The 20,052-nt window shown below is 43.2% G+C and overlaps 2 protein-coding genes and 1 pseudogene across 2 annotated transcripts in view; all 3 read right to left on the reverse strand.

Annotated features, from left to right (window-relative positions):
- The window catches only part of LOC128572817 (zinc finger protein 726-like), a 255,683-nt gene that overhangs the window by 185,045 nt on the left and 50,586 nt on the right, over positions 1–20,052 (reverse strand). The gene's annotated exons all lie outside the window — the stretch shown is intronic.
- Positions 1–20,052, reverse strand: part of LOC128572811 (zinc finger protein 595-like) — a 240,244-nt gene that overhangs the window by 58,842 nt on the left and 161,350 nt on the right. The window lies entirely within an intron of this gene.
- Positions 4,377–6,031, reverse strand: LOC128573076 (zinc transporter 10-like; annotated as a pseudogene).

Below are 20,052 nucleotides of genomic sequence, written 5' to 3' on the forward strand. Positions count from 1 at the left end.
TTTTCTAATTATAAAGGAATTTATTGGCTCAGCACCTGTAGCTCAAGTACCTAAGGCACCAGCCACATACACCAGAGCTGGTGGGTTCGAATCCAGACTGGGCCTGCCAAATAACAATGACAACTATAACCAAAAAATAGCTGGGCATTGTGGCGGGGGCCTGTAGTCCTAGATACTTGGGAGGTTGAGGCAAGAGAATTGCTTAAGCCCAGGAGTTGGAGGTTGCTGTGAGCTGTGATGCCAGACCACTCTACCCAGGGCAACAGCTGGAAGCTCTATATTAAAAAAAAAGGATTTAACTTTGTGAACCGTGCACTTACAGTCGCTGCACTGTATAAACAACTGAGCAAGTTTTTCTAACCTTGGCTTATCAGTTCTTCACAGCGGTGTTCTCAATGGCATCTGTTTTTTGTTTTGCTGGGTGATGTTTATTTTTTTGTGTGTGACTTTGTGAGACTACCACGGCTTAAATTAGAGTAATGAACAAACTTTCAAAAATTTCTTGTTCAACTTGGCAAGAGTAGAAGTGAAATCAGGGACAAGTTGGCCCAAGATTATGGTCATAAGGCCATAAAGAAAATATATTGAACATTTTTTCTGAGAGGAGAGAAAGCATCACTGATGAAGGTCGGTTAGGGCTCCAGTAATGAGCAGAACTAATGAAAACATTGTAAGCATTCACGTAAGGGACTGTCAATGTCTTCATCTGACTGTGAGAAGCATAGGAAACCATGGAAATGTCAATAGGGAAAGAGTTAGGACAATTTTAACTGAAAATCTGGCCACCACCTCATGGGTCATCATGACAATGCACTGGTTTACGTGACAATGTATGTGAGGGAGTCTTTAGCCAGTGGACAAATAACTGTATTGGAACACCCTTCTTACTCACCTGATATGGCCCCCTATGACATTTTTGTTCCCTGAAGATAAAGGAAATATTGAAGGAAAAAAAAAAGACATTTTACTGACATTCAGAATGTCAAGGTTAATACAACAGCAGCTTTGATGGGTATTCAAAGAAAAGAAAAGAGTTCCAAAACTGCTTTGAAGTTAGATCAGGCACTGGCATCAGTACATAGCTTCCCCAGGTGCATACTTTGAATGAATAGACATCAATTAACTATAGCTTGGAAAATAGTAAATAAAAGAACCATGGGGAATGCCCCAGAGGCATACTTTGAGTGTGATTATAGTGATATTCAGGAATGAGGTATGTAGCACAGTTCTGGTACCAAGAAAAAGTCAAGTTCTACAGGTCTTCATGAGGAGAAAAATCTCCCCTTTCCTCCAATGTCACTTGATTCATAGAAGAAACTATTAACAGTTAGTGTTTATTCTTCTGGAGTACACACATTTCCTATGAATTTACAAATACACACATTTTTTAAAGAATAGATTATATCATTCCACATGGTTCTTTTATTTACTATTTTCCAAGCTATAGTTAATTGATGTCTATTCATATCAGTTTCAGATCAGTACTGAGGCCTGTTTCATAAAATGTCAGGCCTGGTCTGTATCGTAGCCAAATATTCTTACTTTTAAACTTCTTGTCCAAAGACAACAGTAACATGTAAATTAAAAATTTTAGTGGACATGTAGGCACTGCTCTGCTTTCAAACTTATTTCTAGTTTATCATCATTAAATTTTTCTCATTTACTGAGATGATAAAATGCAATCTTAAAACTACAATGAGAGCTGTGGGTTTGGGAAGCTCAAGATGGGGATGAAGAAGAAGTAAAGAAAACTCAGACTTGTAACCCACACATGCAGTTAAATTGAATTTTATTGGATAAAATTCACAATTATCTAAAATTCAAAATGCTCAAAACTATTAATGTTTATCTCATGGTCTGTAATATGAAAATTATTTGTCAAAGTACAAAAGAAAGCCAAGTACTATTATTTTTCCTACATAAAAATTCAGTACATTTATATGATGAAATATTGCATGATCTGGCTCAGCGTCTGTGGCTCAAGCGGCTAAGGCACCAGCCACATACATCTGAGCTGGTGGGTTCGAATCCAACCTGGGCCCATAAAACAACAATGATGGCTGCAACCAAAAAAAAAAAAGAAAGAAATATTGCATGATCCCAGTGTAAAATGTCAATAAAAATACGTAAATGAAATAAAACTAATGTGGCCACTCATGGTGGCCTGCCCTATAATCTTAGCACTCTGGGAGCCTGAGGCAGGTGGATTGCTTGAGCTCAGGAGTTTAAGACCAGCTAGAGCAAGAGCCAGACCCTTACACTACTAAAAACAGAAAAATGACCCAAGGGTGGTGATGCTCCCCTGTCACAGATACTCAGGAGGCAGAGGCAAGAGGAATGCTTTAGCTCAACTGTGTGAGCTTGCTGAGAGCTATGATGCCATAGCATTCTAGCCAGAATGACAGAGTGAGACTCTATCTCCAAAAAAAAATATGACAAATGTCTCACAGATTGCAATACTTATATTAGATTTAATATCCTACATTAAATGAAATCAATCAAAATAAATAGAAGAAATTTGAAAATTTAGGCAAAAATATTAACCAGGCAGAGAATATTTTTTTCTTTTTGTTAGTGATCAATATTAAAATTATAGAGGGAATACATATTATGAATAAGCATTTAATATGCTTTGAGATTTTACACAAAGAAAATGTAAATGACAATAACATTATTTCACCACAATTTTTTTTTTTATTTTTATTTATTTATTTATTTTTTAGAGACAGAGTCTAACTTAATCACCCATGGTAGAGAGCTGTGGTATCACAGCTCACAGCAAACTCCAGCTCTTGGGCTTAGGCAATTCTCTTGCCTTAGCCTCCTGAGTAGCTGGAACGACAGGTGCCTGCCACAACTCCTGGCTATTTTTTTCTTGCAGTTTGGCCGGGGCCAGGTTCGAACGTGCCACCCTTGGTATATGAGGCCGGCGCCCTACTCAGTGAGTCACAGGCGCTGCCTTCACCCCGAATTCTTAAGACAGAAAAAAAAATAAATTAAACATTTTCCCCAAAAAAGTGCTACCAAAGGTTAGTGGATAATGGTCCTCCATGTACTGAGACTAGAAAAGTGAAAATATTCATCATTTTCTGAATTAAAGAACAAGGTTAACAACATGCATTTACTTTGTTGCTTCTAATAATAATATACAGAAATGCATGAATAATGAAACCCTCATATGTTTTTAATTAGAAAGAATGGCATGAGTGTCATAAAACAGCCAAAAGACATAAACTATGTTACATGAATATAAAATATGTCACTCATCATAGCTCTCAAGGAAACTCAGGGTTCAACTTTCTGATTATATTGTTCCGATATTTTTACTAGGGTCTCCACTACTTCTGTCATTCTTAAATGTATCCAAAATTGTGCAGCTGGTCATCTGGGAAAATGTGAGAAGAAGAAGGTCTTTGACTTTGCACCCAGAGCTGCATCCTCTGCTGAAGAGGGCCCAGGAGCCCCCAGGTCAAGTCTCATCTGATCCAGTGACAGGCTGTGACCTCCTGTCCAGGGATAGAGTGTGCCCATGTCCTTTTTAGGAGGAACTGTGTAGGGGTACAGCCCTCAGCAGAGAAGGCAAAGTCCAGGCAGATGGCCATGGCATAGGTCTGCACTGCTGTCCTCACAGGCCCCTGCAGCCAGGTGAGCTCAGAGAGCTGCTCCCAGATCAGGAGAAAAGGTATCTGCTGTGACCATACCCAGGCTACATCTTGATAAATTGCCTCAGACATAGCATTGAGGGAGGTCACCAGGCTATTTTGTCAGCATAGCAGGTGACCTTTTGGGAACTGCAATCTGAGCCACTTGCTGAAGCCAGTGTGGGCCCTTAGGGGACTATGCCACAGGCTTCACAGGCCTTCTCCATGTCACCTCTGTGTATAACGTCAGAGACTTTTGATTTCTTTTTCACAGTCAAGCTGTGCTCCTCTTTTTTTCTTTTTTCTCCCTCAGGCTATAAAACATTTATTTGAGCTTGGTGATATGGATCAGAGACATAATGGAAAACTCTAAGTTCCTCAAAACACATTAAAGGCAGCAAATAAATTAATTCTCATTTCTCCCTTGGAAATCAACTTTTCCATCAAGGTACTAGCTGCAACTATAATAAATACTTTATAAATGTATATAAAAAATAAGAAAAATGAATCTTCAAGCTAAAACTATCCCAGAGAAGCATGAGATACCCAGGGGAATAGTAAGGGGTTATCAGTTACATCAAGATTAACAGACACATTCAACTAAGATCCCAAACAGCCAACCCCTTAGTGAACCCAGAGAGCGCACACTGCAAGCTTGGTCAGAGCCTACAACCCACAAAGCTCTTTCCACAAGCCAAGGTGGTGGTTCCAAAGTGCCTTGTCTATAAAGTCTGTTCATGTGGGTACCAGATTAAAAATATGTGCTGTTGACATAACACTGGTCCTCCCTCCATCCAAAGGCATTTCAATGGCCACTTCTCTTGTGTCTCTTCTGCAGAGGCCATCATTTGGGTATGTGTCTGGGGGGTGGGGGGGCTGCCATGCTGTTCAGCACAGCCATTGACATGGGCCAGAAGTAGTGCACCAGGGGAACAGCAAAGTTGCTTAGCACAGCCCTTGGAAATGCAAAGTGAGCTGCAGAACGAAAATAAGTCCTGCTCCAGGGGCTCCTCCAAGTCCACATTTTCAAACTGGATGGTCGGTCACGTTATGGATTCCTGCCTTATGGAAAATTTCTCAAATTTTCATGCTGGCATACTGATATACCCTGTCCTTCTGATATTTGATATGCAGGGTGGCAATGATCTTTCTCTTTCTGAGTTCCCAGATGTGCACTTCATGTACACTGCTAATTCCAGGCACAGAGAGTGTTTACTCATCAGTCTTCCATGTCGGCCCCTTTGGGGACCATCTACAGCAGAATGGTATTCGTCTCCTCGATGAGTGGGAAGGTAGATGACAAAATGATAATGACCATGGCTATAGTCAGGCTGATGTCAATGCAGCACTGCCAGTTACACGGCTCCTCATTTTTCAAGGGAAGCACATAGAATATGATGGCCGTGGCTTAGCGCCTGTGGCTCAAGTGGTTAAGGCGCCAGCCACATACACCTGAGCTGGCGGGTTCGAATCCAGCTCGGGCCCCCCAAACAACAATGGTGGCTGAAACCAAAAAATAGCCGGGCATTGTGGTGGGCACCTGCAGTCCCAGCTACTTGGAAGGCGGAGGCAGGAGAATGGCTTGAGCCCAGGAGTTTGAGGCTGCTGTGAGCCATGATGCCATGGCACTCTACCCAGGCCGACAGCTTGAGGGTCTGTCTCAAAAATAAATAAATAAATAAATAAATAAAATAAATAATATGATGGCAGTGATGACCACAACCCTGTGGCATCTCTGATCTTATGCAAAAGTACACCTGCTACGTTTGAGAGCACGGTCATCACCTGCTTCCTCTCGACCAAAGACCGGGAGAGGGTGATCACTGCCAAGTCTGAGCCAGGGCTGTGGCTGACTGCCGCGGCTCCTCCGCGCCCTGCAGGTCCCGGAAAGCCCCGCGAGCACCGCCCTGGGCCAACTGCTGCTGCTGCTGCTCCAGGCGGCGACAGCGGCAGCGGCAGGAGGAGGCGCAGTCCGGGAAGATGAGCAGCTCCACCATGTTGACCGCTAGTCCCAGGACGCCGACAATGAGCACCAGCTAGTGCTCATGGATGCGCTGGGGCTGGGCCAGGCGCAGCACGGCCTCCACCAGGATGGTGAAGCAGAACCTTGCGAGGAAGACGGCGTAGCTGAGCGCGCCCCCCACTTCCGCGAAGGCGTAGTCGTAGGTGGCCCAGAAGGCCCTGGGTGGCGCCAGGCGTTGTAGCCGGCGCTCAGGCCCCAGCACAAGCGAGATCCACCGCGAGAGCAGTCTCGACAGCATGTTGAAGGAGGCGCAGAGCAGCGCGACGGAGTTGCCCAAGTAGCCCGAGAGCAGCTCGGCCACGACAAAGGCGCCGGTGAACACGAACATGAAGAGCAGCTGGCACGTCTTGCGGGAGTAGCGGCCCATTTCTGCACCCGCGCCGGGGCAACAGCCGCCGCCACAGGTGGGGACGCAGCGCTGGGCGAGCTCCGCCGAGGTCTGCCTGTTATCCTCTTATAGACGATATTCTGTGAAGAATCATGAGTGAGAGCCTCACCAGAACAGTTTCCAAGGTTGCTCATTCTGGAACCTTGCCATGCACCTTCAGGTGAATCTCACGTGTCTCTCCGCCTCCCTGACCCAGTCATTCACTGCAAGGCCTATCAACTCCCCCCTACCCCCCCGCCCCACACACAATGTTCTCTGAGTGCAGGATGCTAAAATCCTCTCACCACTGAGAAACACACCTTCTTGCCAAAGCCCTGTGTCAGCTATTTGTCTGTTTTTGAAGCCCAAGAAGCAAAATTCTACCTGCTGCTTTATCTTGGAAGCTGCCCACGGAAATGATTTTCTTTTTTCTGGAATTCCCCCATCTGAGCTGAAATCAGATGCTCCAGATAAAATGAGTGTTTGAGTGAGGACCCCTAAGGGAACCCCTGAGAAGTCCTAGTCCATCCTGGATAATAAGGAGGTGCAGTTGTCAACAAAAGATGATTGTTCTTTTTCCAGAGTCCAGAGTCTGAGAGGTCCTGGCTGTCAAAGAGCTCCCAGTTCCCTTGCCAGGGTTTACTGTGTTAATCCCTCCCCTGTCACTTCTCATGTGGAAGAATCAAATTTTATGGGGTCTGGCAATGCTGTTTTGGGCTTTAGGCTTATATATATATTTTAATTTTCTTTTTTATGTGCATTGTGCTCTGATCCTGGTGCAAAAGCAAGATTAGAAGACTCCCTGTCATGAAGCCCTGAGCCCTATAGTCTATCTTGAGGGCATATTTGTGGGTTATTCTCTCAACTGAATCTGTTCAGCTGTATCAAAGTAAACAGGAAGAATACTCATGCAGGGGATCACTCAAAGCCCCCTGATGGCTATAAGCCATTTCCCATTTCCAATCTCAAAATGAAACACTATGAAAGACACATAACCAGTATCCCTGACTCCCACCCTCCTTCCAGGCTCCATATGAAGAGTCTAAGTCCTTACCTTGCCGTCGGATGTGGTTCTTACTGAAATAATAAGAGTTGTCACGGACCAGACATAACAAGTGGATTTATTTCCTAGTGGCCTGGTGGTGTCAGAAGACTGGAAAATCATTAGTAGGAGTTACAGAATATTAATATAGAGAAATAATAGACACAAAGAGATAGTTTTAAGAGCGGGGAGTCTTGGCAGGCGGCACACACTTCTTCATGAGGCGTCCAGTATGCCACCCCAAGTATCAGGTGAGCTCTGTATTTATTTCATGCATCAGTGTTACAGTCATGAATCTCAGGAAAGGCCGGCAAACAATCCCACCAAGGTTCTTGCTGTGCTTGCATTCCTGTTAACTAGACTAACTCTATAGCTGATAATGTTAATTGCATGGATTTACTTGTTGCTTTTTGCTGTTTCAAAGTATAATGGTCTTGGCTTGGCTCCTGTGGCTCAATCAGCTAAGGCACCAGCCACATACACCTGAGCTGGCAGGTTCGACTCCAGCCTGGCCGCCAAACAACAATGATGGCTGGAACAAAAAAATAGCTGCAAAAAAAAAATAGCCAGGCATTGTGGCAGGCACTGTAGTCCCAGCTACTTGGGAAGTAGAGGCAGGAGAGTCGCTTGAGCCTAGGAGTTGGAGGTTGCTGTGAGCTGTGATGCCACAGCACTTTACCCAGGGCAACAGCTTGAGGCTGTGTCTCAAAAAAATAACAAACAAAGTATAATGGTCTTAATGTAAACAAAGTCTTGATAAGGAAGCCAATCAGAGGCTGACTCAAGGACTAAATCCTAACTGACCCATAGTCACACACCACAGATGTGATATTTTAATGCTCTGACAGCCTTGTGTCCAAACAGATAACTCCTCTGGCCCAATCAAGGTGACAGAAGAAAAGAGATCTTTCTTCTCTTTATCTGGTCCAGAGCAAGTCTTCCTGAATTGGACAAAGTTTAAAGAATTCACATTCTTAACTCCCAAAAGCCACTGCCTCAGAGCACACAGCCTTGCCCTGGAAGAAAGCAGCTTCAAGGCCTCCAGCCAGCTGCTGTGCCACAGATGTGAGGGGAGGGGGATACACAAACTCCAGGCTGCAGAAATATTAAAGTGACAAGATCTTGCACTTCGTGCTCAAAGCCAGGTAAATGGGTCTGAACCAATTCCCCATAATTCTCTCCCTTTGTCCAGCATGTTCCCTATTCCTAATAATATTTCTAATCTACTAACAATTAATAATTGAGTATTAGTTTCAAACTTATAAAATCATTATTACTACCAAAGCAAGCACATCAAGATATGACTCCTCCCTTAGGTCAATCAATGGGTCACGCATGCACCATTTAATAGTGTCATACCAATTGATTGATTGTGTTTATCTGGACCTTCTTCTGCAAAGCAGATCTGCTATAAAGGGGGCTGGTAAGTGGGGCATTGAATACATGGGCAGTAGGGATCTGGATCTTCACCTCCCAATTTCATGTAGAAGCTCAAGTGAAACATCCTCACTTTTACACATCCAGATTCAGGGTGTGTCCAGCTGTCCTGGTTTGGTCTTTAATACACAGATCTTGGGCGCCACCTGTAGCTCAGTGGGTAGGGCACCAGCCACATACATAAGGCTGGCAGGTTCCAATCTGACCCGGGCCAGCTAAAAAAACAATGGCAACAACAACAACAAAAATAGCTGAGTGTTGTGGTGGGCGCTGGTAGTCCCAGCTACTTGGGAGGCTGAGGCAAGAGAATTGCTTAAGCCCAAGAGTTTGAGGTTGCTGTGAGCTGTGACGACAAGACACGACTGAGGGCAACATAGTGAGACTCAAAAAGAAGAAAAAAAGGGCTCAGCACCTGGAACACAGTTGTTACGGTGCCAGCCATGTAGACCGAGGCTGGCAGGTTTGAACCTAGCCCCGGCCAGCTAAACAATGTCAGTGGCAACAAAAAATAGCCAGGCATTGTGGCGGGTGCCTGTAGTCCCAACTACTTGGGAAGCTGAGGCAAGAGAATTGGTTAAGTTCAAGAGTTGAGGTTGCTGTGATGCCATAGAAATCTACTGAGTGTGACATAGTGAGGCTCTGTCTCAAAAAATAAATAAATAAAGGAAGGAAGGAAGGAAGTTAATGGCTCAGTGCCCATAGCTCAATGGTTAGGTGGGCACCTAACTAACTGAGGCAGGTGGGTTTGAACCCAACAAGAGCCTGTTACCTGCGGACAAAGCTGTCTGCATCTTCAGGTGGCCAGAGTTCTCTGCATTTCCCCACCTAGAATTACAAGGTGAGATTCCAGGGCCAAGTTCATCCCTTAACAAGCATGTACTCACCTTGTACCATCAATTCCTAGGTTCCATGCTTACATGTGTTTGGGTACCTCTTTTCAGCTTTTGTCTCACCAAGTCCTCTTGCTCAGATGACCTCCCTGTCTGCCCTGATTATTACCAATGATCACAGTAAAAGAGAAGCCCATTGATTCAGCCTGAGGGAAGTCTGTGAAGAGGTTTAACACAGACCATTTGCCTCCACTTGAGGGGTGGCTAACTAGAGCTTTCTTAAATCCAAGAGCAGAGCAAGGCCATAGGTATATAAAAAATCCCCCACTGATGCAGCAGGTGAAAACTCAAGTGTAAACACCTCTTTTGACTGAGAAAGACAACGCAAAATTGGCAAAGCAAGAAAGGCATGGAGTGCCCAGTTTGTCCTACAACCAGAAATAGTCCAGTGACCAGAGTTCACATTTGTGAAAGAAAAATGTATATTGATCAAGTGTGACAGGAGTTACGCATACATGTTCTGTCATCTTATCTCAGTAATAAAAAGCCAAGAGGTGTGAGGAGTGAAGTAAAGACCCAGAGGAAGGAGTGAAAATGTCAGTCAGCTCAAAAGAGGCTGGTGGGTTTTTTTTTGTTTTTTCATTTGAGACAGAGTCTCACTAAGTTGCTCTCAGTAGTGTCATGGCATCACGGCTTACAGCAACCTCAAACTCTTGGGCTTAAGTGATTCTCTTGCCTCAGCCTCCCAAGTAGCTGGGACTACATGCTCCTGCCACAATGCCTGGCTGTTTTTTGTTGCAGTTATTATTGTTGTTTTAGTTGCCCTGGGCTAGGTTCCAACCTGCCACCCTCAATGAATGTGGCCAGCGTCGTACCCAGTGTGCTACAGGCACTGAGTCGAGGCTGGTGTTTTAAAGGACAAAGTTGGCTCCTTTTTCTCTTTAATTCAGTTTCAAGAGAATAACTGATGACCGTGAGTAGTGATAACAGTTTAATAATCTTGATCTCAACACCCATAGCTAAGCAGATGCAGCTTCAGGCAGGCAGAAGAAAATACAGAGCTAGTTTTCGTTTTTGTTTTTTTAACTCTATAGTGGCAGATTGACATGGAATATTTGATGTAATTTATCAGTTACCACAAATACGCAAGTAATCTGTAGAAGCTTTAAATAAAGTCTGGGTGGCGCCTGTGGCTCAGTGGGTAGGACACTGGCCCCCATATACTGAGGGTGGTGGGTTTGAACCTGACCCCAGCCAAACTGCAAGAAAAGAGCCGGGCATTATGGTGGGTGCCTGTAGTCTCAGCTACTCAGGAGGCTGAGGCAAGAGAATTGCCTAAGCCCAGGAGCTGGAGGTTGCTGTGAGCTCTGATGCCATAGCACTCTACTGAGGGTGATAAAGTGAGACCGTCTCTTAAAAAAAAAAATGAAGTCTGATAACAAAAAGACTTTGTTGTTTTAATTAGAGATGCCCTTTTCAGTCAGGCCAACTTGTTCACATGCCAAATGTTTATAAATTCACCTTTGTGAATATTATGCCTTACGTGGACTACTTTAGACATACTAAAGCCCTATGTTTGCCCCAAATTCTTCTTCTTAAACTATGACTTACTTTAGGACAAATAATCCTTATTACGTTTTGTCCTACACAAAATCATTCTCTCTCCTCTTAATGTTCTTCACCACCTGTGTTTCTTCATGTTCATTTTTTCTTCACATCTCTCTCCTACATACTGGTTCCTTCTTGCCTTAATTTTTCTCTTTTGACAGAAAATTCTATCCCACTTAAGTCTTTTCTTTCTAAAGGCATAAAACAGGAGGCCTATGGATTTAAAGAATTTAAATGTCTAACCTAAAGTTAAGACTTCATCCAAACAATGGGGTAGGGCAGGTGGAAAGCACTAAAAGGGATAAACAGAAACATCATCAGCCAGTGATGGACTTTAGAGCACACAGGGGGTTGGTATTTTACCTTTTGTTCTTATGACAGACATAGGAGAGGGACACAGAGGCCCTGAGTATACAGGGAGAGCAGAAGAGTGGCTCTAATGTTATGAACATCACTTCATTTACTGTGACAGAGGCAGACAGCTCCCCAACCATTAGCAACCTCAGAATCAGAAAGTAGACCTGTACTGAAGCTAGAGCATATCCATCAGACTGAAAGAGCTCCAGATGGTAAATGCTGGTTCAGGGATTTCACAGGGTCTGGAAGAAGAGTGTGATCCCCTGTCTCCAGGAGAGGGCAATGTCACTACCAGTGCATCTCTCTAGAGGAGGCTCCAACCCTCAGGCGGAATCAAGGACAAATGCAACGATAGGGCATGGTCCCAGAGAGTCCCCTTCCTGAGCCATTTCTTGCTCCAGAAACCCACATAATGAGAGAGGGCTTAGGCCTGATGTCTTCTCACCTGAGCCTCTAGAGGAACTCTGTCCCTGACAACCTTCTTCCCTAGTGGTGGCAACCATTTTGAAACTTCCTTCTGCAGTTGGGGTCTGCTGCTGGCCTGGCTTTCTCTCACTGACTCTTCCTCCCCTCTGGTTATCAAGACCTTAAAAATTTGGTTTAACATTCTGATTGTGGAGTCTGAGGCAACTTTTTAAGCATTTGAATATCAGGCCTAACTTGGAGATAAAGTACATTGTGGAGATAAAGACAAAAAGAGATGAAGCAGGTGTAGGTAAGGAGCTACATTACCTGGAAAGCAAAGACAGTGTGAGACCTGTAGGTGTAATAAGTCATATGAGCAGGTAGAATGAATTAACAAATGTTTGTTCTATTAACTTACCTTGCCAAAGATGTGTATTTTCCTCCCAGATTTTGGCACCAAAATGTACACTCCAGAGAACGAACACATCTTTCAAGTAGAGAAGACCCTGGGTTTAGTAAGATGCTTTACCTTTATATAGATTTTCTGATTCTATGTTAAGTGGTGTGGGGGTAAATATTCATGATTTTTCCTGGAAAGGGGGAAAACTTCCAGAAAGGAGTGTCTTTCCATTTTCTCTTTTCTTTTCTTTTCTTTTCTTTTCTTTTCTTTCTTTTCTTTCTTCAGAGCCTCAAGCTGTTGTCCTGGGTAGAGTGCTGTGGCATCACAGCTCACAGAAACCTCCAACTCCTGAGCTCAAGCGATTCTCTTGCCTCTGCCTCCCAAGTAGCTGGGAGGCACCCGCCACAATGCCTGGCTTTTTTTGGTTGAGGACGTCATTGTTGTTTGCCAGGCCGGGCTGGATTCGAACCTGCCAGCTCAGGTGTATGTGGCTGGTGCCTTACCTGCTTCAGCCACAGGCATCGAGCCTGTCTTTTCATTTTCTATCCCTGTAAGGCAATTAACAGAAGTTATCATTGTATTTGTGTAGAGTGAAAATAGGTCCCAAGTAGCTGAGACTACAGGCTCCTGCCACAACGCCCAGCTATTTGCTTGGTTGCAGTTGTCATTGTTAATTTTAGCTGGCCCAGCAAGGTTTGAACATGCCAGCCTCGGTGTAGTGGCCAACGCCCTACGCACTGAGCTATGGGCACTGCTTCAACATGATTTCTACCTCTCAAGTTCATTCATATTTCTAAAAGAATCATGTACAGATGGTTTCTTTCTCCCTGTTCCCTTCATTCTCTCTAATCATTTCTTGTCTTTCAAGAGAATGGTCTACTTTCTCATGTCTTTCTTCTTTTATGAAAAAGAGTATTTAAGCTTCTGTACCCCAGTGGGAGGTTGGGGTAATCTCCCTATGATTTCCCCACATATGTAGTACATTAATAAGTTTGTATGCCTTTTCTCTTATTAATTTGGCATGTGTGAGTTGTTATCCAGGAAACCCTCAAAGAATTAAGGGGAAGGTTTTCCTTTGGCCTCTGCATTAGTGAGAGAGACTGTTAACTGGAGGAAGAGAGTCTGGCTGCCTGTCGCTGTCAGTCAATATGCAGAGACAAGTTTGTCAGAAGCCCAGCGATTTTGTAGAACAGTGAGAGTAGCTTCTCCTTCAAGACTGTTGTTTTCTTCTAACATTTCCAGAATCACAGATTTATGCATAATGGTTCACAGCAGAGGGCACACTAACTAACTTTAAGTAATAACCAGCACAACTCAGTGACAATCTCTGACATTTCCAATTCAAAAGTTAATTTCCCAAAGATTCAAGATGGACATCTTCAGGGTGGGAGCTAAATTTCCAAAGTAATAAGCGTGGGAGACAGGTGGGAAGGTCTTGTAGGACCTAAACCACCAGACCAGCTGTGTCCTGTAGGCTCTGTCCTGGCTGACTCCATCTTCCTCTCACTACATGTGATTTCAAGCTGTGTGAAAAAGCTCAGTTGCTCAGTTCATCTTACACATAGTGTGAGAAAAGACTTTCTTTAGATCCAGATTAGAATGTAAATGTGTAAATTTATTTTATATTAGAGAGTGGGTAGAAACCATAAGAAATAGCAGAAAGCATGTGGTGAATGAAGGGAAGATAGCCATGGAAAGAGAGAAAGCTTTAGTATCCCAAAGAAAGAAAGGAAGAATGCTCAGGCTGAAGTCCAATGGGTAGATGGATTTAAGGGGAGTGGGGAGTCATTGCATCCTAATTCACAAATTATTGTGATTGTGAATGTTGGGTTCATTTTTTCTCAGCAAAGTTTGAAGACAAACATTTTTCTGGGTGTTTCCGATCCTTTGCCACAGTTGCAGGAAAAAGGCCCAAGGGAGAGAAAGAACATCCAAACACTATGTTTATAAGAGGCAAGGCTTTATTTACCAGTCGGATCTCATGGCATAGAATTCTAAATGGCGGCGCTGCCTTGGTCTTTCCTTTTTAGTGACAGTCAAATAGTTCCAACCCACAGGTACCCCTCTCAATGGCCAGTTTGAATCAAGAGGGAAGTGCTATTCCAGCCCTACAGAACTATAGGATTTAATGGAACTTGGAAATTTCAGGAAGTTAAGTTTACAAATTCCCAAGAGCTGAGTCACTATGGAGAGGACCCCCGCAGGTGTATCCTTGTGGTCTCCTGGAGAAGACCTGTTCTCCTAGACCTCACCCTTCTCAGGTATCCTCTCTCAGCATGATTGTTAATACTCTCCTGTTTCATGTGGGACTCTCAGAGTCACTAGAGGCTTACAGGAACAAATACTGGAAGAGAAAATAGCTCAGGAAATGTAAAGAGAAAGAATTTACATTTTCTTTTGGTTGATTTGTTAGGTTTTTTAATGGTTTGCATAAAGAGAAATCTGCTGAGCGGAGGAAGCTGGAGGCAAGAAAAAGGAGGCAGGCTGAGAGATTTTAGTCCTTACTGAAAAACTATGAATTTATATGCATATATGTCTCTCTTTACATATACATACACACTTTTGGAGAATTGAAAATGATAACATATATTCAAAGAGGCTGAGTGCCAAGGCTCATGTCTACCATCCCTGTACTCTGGGAGGCTGAGGTGGGTGGATTGCTTGAGCTCAGGACTTGGAGATCAGCCTGAGTAAGAGCAAGATCCTGTCTCTACTAAGAATAGATAAATTAGCATGGTATTGTGGTGGTGTTGGGGCAGGCCTGTAGTCCCAGCCACTTGGGAGGCTGAGGAATGAGGATTGCTTGAGCCTAGGAGTTTGAGGTTTCTGTGAGCTATGACATTCCTGCACTCTGTCCTGAGTTAATGGAGTGAGACAGTGGCTTCAAAATATATATTTAAACAATAAAAATACTTATCATTGTTGTATTTTGCATCTCCACTTTTTTTGTAAATTTCAGATTAATATGAGGGTAGAAATGATTATCTTACATTGTTTGTGTTTGTGTGGTGAATTCCCCTTTGTAGCATTATGCCATGAGCCTCTCAAAGACCAAACCACCAGACAAGTTGAATTTAAAGAGGAGTTTTTTTTATTGAAGAGCCGGCCAGTGACTGCCTCAGTGTCCCAGCATGGAGTTTCTAAGAGTAGCCCAAAGTTGCCTGTGGCTTTTGTTTTTATAGGGCAAAACTTTTCCAGGGGACATGTAAATGTTATTACAGAAGTGAAAACAGCAGTTAAAGGTGTAGGGGGATCACAAGGATAAGGTCTATTTTATTGTCCTTTTCAAAAACCAAGTTTTTGATTTATTGATCTGTTGTATAATTCTTTTGTTTTCAATTTCATTTAATTCTGCTCTAATTTTGGTTATTTCTTTTCTTCTACTGGGTTTGGGGTTGGAATGTTCTTCCTTTTCCAGTTGCTTGAGATGTCACATTAATTTCTTAACTTCCTCTCTTTCCATTCTCTTGAGGAAGGCTTGCAGTGCTATAAATTTCCCTCTTAGGACCACCTTTGTGGTATCCCAGAGGTTCTGATAAATCATGTCTTAATTGTTGTTTTGTTTCAAAAATTTGACAATTTTCTTCTTGATCTCATCTCTGACCCAGCTATCATTCAGAATAAGGTTATATAACTTGAATGTTTTTGTATGAGTATGCAGGTTCCTTTTGTTACTGAGTTCAACTTTTATTCCATGGTGGTCCGAGAGGATGCAAGGAATAATTTCTATTTTTTTTCAATTTACTGAGGTTAGACTTGTGACCTAAGATGTGATCGATTTTGGAGTATGTTCTGTGGGCTGATGAGAAGTATGTGTATTCAGTTTTCTTGGGAAGAAATGTTCTGTAGATGTCTGCTAAATCCAAATTTTGGATGGTTAGGTTTAAATCTAAAATTTCTTTGCTCAGCTTCTTATTGGAGGATCTATTCAATACTGCCAGAGGACTGTTGAAATATTTGACTATTATGGAGCTGGAGGAAATCAAGTTGCTCATGTTGGTTAGAGATTCTCTTATAAATTGAGGTGCATTCTGGTTGGGTGCATAAATATTCATAATTGAAATCTCATCATATTGAGTATTACCCTTAACAAATATGAAGTGACCATTCTTATCCTTCCTTACTTTTGTTGGTTTAAAGCCTATTGTGTCTGCAAATAGAATTGAAATGCCTGCTTTTTTCTGGCTACCATTTGCCTGAAATATGGACGACCATCCTTTCACCCTGTGTCTATATTTATCTTTTAAGGTAAGATGTGACTTTTGTATGCAGGAAATATCTGGCCTAAGTTTTTGTATCCAGTCAGCTAATCTGTGCCTCTTCAGAGGACAGTTTAAGCCACTCACGTTAATGGAGAATATTGATAAGTCTGGTAAATTTTGCGGTGTTGAGTTTTTCGGAAGTCCAGTGGACATTTTTAATCCCTTTGCCACTGTGGAAGTTGGAGTTTGATCAAAAGTTTCTGAGTGAGTTTATTTTTGTGGTAGAGGATTGGGCTGGTCATTATGGAGGATAGGTCTGAGACTAACCTGAAGAGCTGGTTTGGTTATGGCAAATTTCTTCAACATATGAATGTCATTAAAGTATTTAATTTCTCCATCATAAATGAAACTCAGTTTATCTGGATATAGGATCCAGGGTTGAAAGTTATTTTGTTTTAGGAGATTAAAAGTCAATGACCATCCTCTTCTGGCTTGAAAAGTTTCATCAGAGGGATCTGCAGTCATTCTAATATTCTTCCCTTTGTAGGTAATGAATTTCTTACGTCTGGCTGCTTTCAAAATTTTCTCTTTCATATTAACACTAGTGAAGTTAATTATGATATGCCTGGGGGATGTCTTATTCCGATTGAGTCGTGCTGGGGTTCTAAAACTGTCTGGTATCTGAATTTCAGAATCTCTTGGCATGCCTGAAAAATTCTCTTTCATAATTTCATGGAGAAGGGTCTCTGTGCCTTGTGAGGCAACTTCATCACTTTCAGGGATTCCAATGAGGCAGATATTAGCCTTCTTTGAATTATCCCAGAGCTCTGTGAGAGAAGGATCTGTTTGTGCTCTGCATTTTTCTTCCTCTTTGAGAGTTGGGGAGCGTTCAAAAGCTTTGTCTTCAGTGTCAGAAATCATTTCTTTTTGTTCCACTCTGTTACTGAGGGATTCTACTGTATTTTTCAGATCTTTGAGGGCTGCAAATTCTTGTCAGTGCATCAATATCTTTGGTGATTTTGTCTTTACATTCATTAAATTCTTGAGACAACTTTTGAATTTCTCCTCGAATTTCTAATTCTGACTTTTGAATTGCTCTTCAAATTTCTACTTCCAAATTTTCCTCCATTCTATTAATCTTGTTTGCAATCCAAATTCTGAATTCGATTTCTGACATCTCGGCCAGCTGTTTATGAATGGGATCTTCAGTTACATCTGCCATATCTTTCCTTGAGGGGGTTGATCTATTCTGATTATTCATGTTAGGAGAGTTTTTCCACTGAATCCGCCCCATGATTCTTTTACACCATTTGACTTTTGCCCTGGAGCTTTGTTTGATGACCCGTACAGTGCTATGGCCTGAGAAACTGGGGACCTATTTGGTGTGGTGGGGCTAAGTGGTTCTGTCTTCTTTTCAGATGGTCTCTGTTTGACCCTAGTGAAACAGTTACTCTGGGTTGAAGTCTCAGCTGTGGAGAAATACCAGCAATTAAGTCAACCTGCCCCCCATAGGGAACAATTGGAAAAGGAAAATCAAACCTTCCTACAGCCACACACCCAGGGCACCACTTGAGTAGTCCTCAGGTGATTGGCTTAGTTCAAAAAGTCCAAATCAATTGTCTCAGTCATGACCTGTCTCAGGTCTCTGGGAACTGGATTGCAACGGTCTGGTGACAGCTCAAATATGACTTGCTCCAGTGCTCTGTGAAGTCTGGAGGACCCACCCAGCAAATAATGTAGTCTGGAAAGGTTGATACCTTCTTCCCTACCTTGCACCTTTGTCACACCCAGTCACTGATAGCCCCACAGGGCTGTGACTCAGTTGCCTCCCATGGGCAGATACTCCAGGCCTTTGCATTTGCCTGAATCACAGGGACATCTGTATCTGCTCAGCCAGGCACTGCTCTCTGCATCTATCCAGCAGGGGGTGGCGAGGCCTGACAACTTCGGGCGCTTGATGGAGGCTCGGGGGTGTTCACTCAGTTCCAGCCCTGCCCCTGATTGATGTTACTGACAGAACAGAACAACTTTGTGGGAATTTGTTTCTGTCCCTGCTAAATTGCTCTGTAGAAGAGAAGCTGTTTTAAGTTCCCAGAAACTGTGCCTCAGGCCCTGTCTTTACTCCTGCTGGTTCATATTCGTAGCACGGTCAGCTCTAGCTTCTTCCCTTACTTTGTCTATAGGCTGATGATTCCCTGACGGCCAGGAACGTCTTAGGCTCAGTAAAGCGGTCCTCTGGGTCAGCCTCACCCTGGGAATTTCCCAGCTCTGCGCATGCATTTTCTAGTCCCCATGCTCCACCCAGGCTGGTACTGCCACTGTCAGACCCTTTACTCACGAGGCCTGTGTTTCTGTCCCAGATCTATTCTGCGGTAGTTGATTTCTGAGAAGATGCCCAGCCTCCTCTGGTTGCCCAAGGAGACAGGGGTTGTGGTTTCAGAATATCCGTGGGTGGGCTGTATTGTTGCCAAAATTGGCTGCTGCTCTGTGCCTCAGGGCACTGCCGCTCCCGTGTTGTTCCCTCTCAGCCAACTGTCGTCTCCTCACTCCCGTGCCACAGAATCAGCATTGACCAGCTGCAGTCCAGGCCCTGTCTACACCCCTCGAGAAATCACCCAAGAATCTGGACTCCTGGGGGACAGGCCTCCAGACCTCAGAGTGAGAGTGGAGGGGAGTGCAGGGAGCTCAGAATTGCAGGTCGAAACACCAAACTCATTGAGATCAAATGAGCAAATAAACAGATAAAAAGGCTACCAGACACACAAGCCCACAGATGCACAATCAGAAAAACATAGACATACAAACAACAACAAAATCAACTACAATAAAAATAACGATAATCATAAAATAATTGAGAAAAACAAAAAGGCAAAAAACATACAAACAAAAGGAAAAAACAAACAAAAAACCGTCTAGAAGTCTGATGTTAGCACTCTCAGAAACCATAAGAAGGGAAGAAGAGGAAGACAGAAGGGTGAAAAAAAAAGTGGTGTTAATAAAAAACTTAAGAAAGAAGAAAGAAAAAATTACAAATAGAGAAAGTAAAAATAAAAAAATGAAAAATAATAAAAATTGGCAATAGTTCCTTTAAGAAAATGGTGAGGAAAAAAAGGGCACCAACCACAAAAGTATTATTCTTGTATATATGTAGAAATATACATCTATATATATGACATAGGGATCAACTTTTATAGGTATATATTTATAATGAAATATACTTTCTGGACACCAGGTGGCGCTGTGAGTGGTTCCCAGGTTTATACCTGATTCACAGTTTATACTGTTACCATGGTAACCACTGTACCTGGCCAATCGCCATTTTGGAGTTTCTGTAAAAGTTTTTTTACCTAATTGTTGTTCAACCTCAGCTGCTCTGTTCCAGACAGCACTCCTATCTGATCTCCCAAGTCAGTGCACAAGTCCATGCTTCACAAATCTTTCTACTCTGCTCCCACATTCTCCTGCAAACTGGCAACTGCAATCAGCTGTTGGGGAGGGAGCTGGCAGCCGCTCAGTCTTGCTAGTGCTGGCTACTGCGTCTGCTGCTGGCTCCTGAGGCTTCTGCCGGGTCCCCCTAGTGCTGCCAGGTCTTGCTGTGGCTGCGGCTGCGGCGCGCGAAAAACTCATACTCAGTTTTTGTGGCTCTGGAGTTTTGAGTCCAGCCACCCGCCAGTTTGCTGCACAGCCTGAACTGCCAGCCCACACCATTATTCCCCACCAGGAATGGTCCAGTCTATTTA

This window comes from Nycticebus coucang, chromosome 20 (genome assembly GCF_027406575.1).
Source record: "Nycticebus coucang isolate mNycCou1 chromosome 20, mNycCou1.pri, whole genome shotgun sequence".
Lineage (NCBI taxonomy): Eukaryota > Metazoa > Chordata > Mammalia > Primates > Lorisidae > Nycticebus > Nycticebus coucang.